This window comes from Octopus bimaculoides, chromosome 7 (genome assembly GCF_001194135.2).
Source record: "Octopus bimaculoides isolate UCB-OBI-ISO-001 chromosome 7, ASM119413v2, whole genome shotgun sequence".
Classification (NCBI taxonomy): domain Eukaryota; kingdom Metazoa; phylum Mollusca; class Cephalopoda; order Octopoda; family Octopodidae; genus Octopus; species Octopus bimaculoides.
In genome coordinates this window covers 56,271,373-56,272,425 of record NC_068987.1, presented here as the reverse complement: position 1 = coordinate 56,272,425, position 1,053 = coordinate 56,271,373, and positions in this window count along the sequence as shown.

Genomic DNA, 1,053 nt, shown 5'->3' with positions numbered 1-1,053 from the left:
TTATAGGCTGCCGGGTTGAAAAACCCAATCGCCCCTTCTTTTTATAGACATACATGTGTGTAGGTGTATGTATGGGTATGTGTGTGTGTGTGTATGTATGTATGTATGTATGTATGTATGTATGTATGTATATATGTGTATATATATATATATTTATATAGATGTGTGTGGGTATGCATGCATATGTATGTCTGAATATTCAAAGTCATCGTTTTTTAAATTTTATAAAAACATCGTAAAAAAATTTTAAAAAGAACTCATACATTTTGTACATCTGTTTGTATTTGTCTTTGTATCATCTATGTAAATTAGATCCATAGTGATCATAATAAATATTTTACGACATTTAACGTTTTCTCGTCCTTCACTTCTATCTGGTACGGAATTCTTTCTATGTCCTCGAATGTGGCAAAAAGCCACATTTGAGTCCAAATCCCCACCATTTGCACACTTTTGTTTTCGCCACTGGTCCCAATTCCGGCTCCTCCTTGATTGCAGCCAGCACAGTTGCAACCAACCACTCTGGTTTAATATCTGGTGCAACTCTTGGAATTCGTATTTTTACACTTCTTATTCCTCTATAACTTGGTAGCAATGCTATTTTCCCACTTCTTAATATGTTGGTTGCCTCGTCTATAGTGGCGAACCTCACCTCAACCGTACCGAACTTTCTTCCTCTGTTGATGTACGTGGCTTCATTGTCAATTTCACCCAGGCACTCCTCGATTTCTTCTTCCGTCACCGGATCTTTTTTAAAACGGGGGCCACATTTTTCATTAACGAAACACTTTGAAACTTGGAACACTGGTAGAATGTGTCATATAAAACATCTTTTTCTCTTAGTCTTCTTAAAAAAATAGAAATCCATAAATTATTCCATGTTAAAGTTGTCGTATTTCTGTAATTTCAACCAATCACTGACGTCCATTCAGCCGATATACATTAAGTGCCAACTACATAAACAAACGATTCTGAAACAATTAACCCTAACCCTAACCCTATGGTTAGGGTTAAAGCAAATTTAAAATGAAAAAAGCAAATAAAACGAAGGTA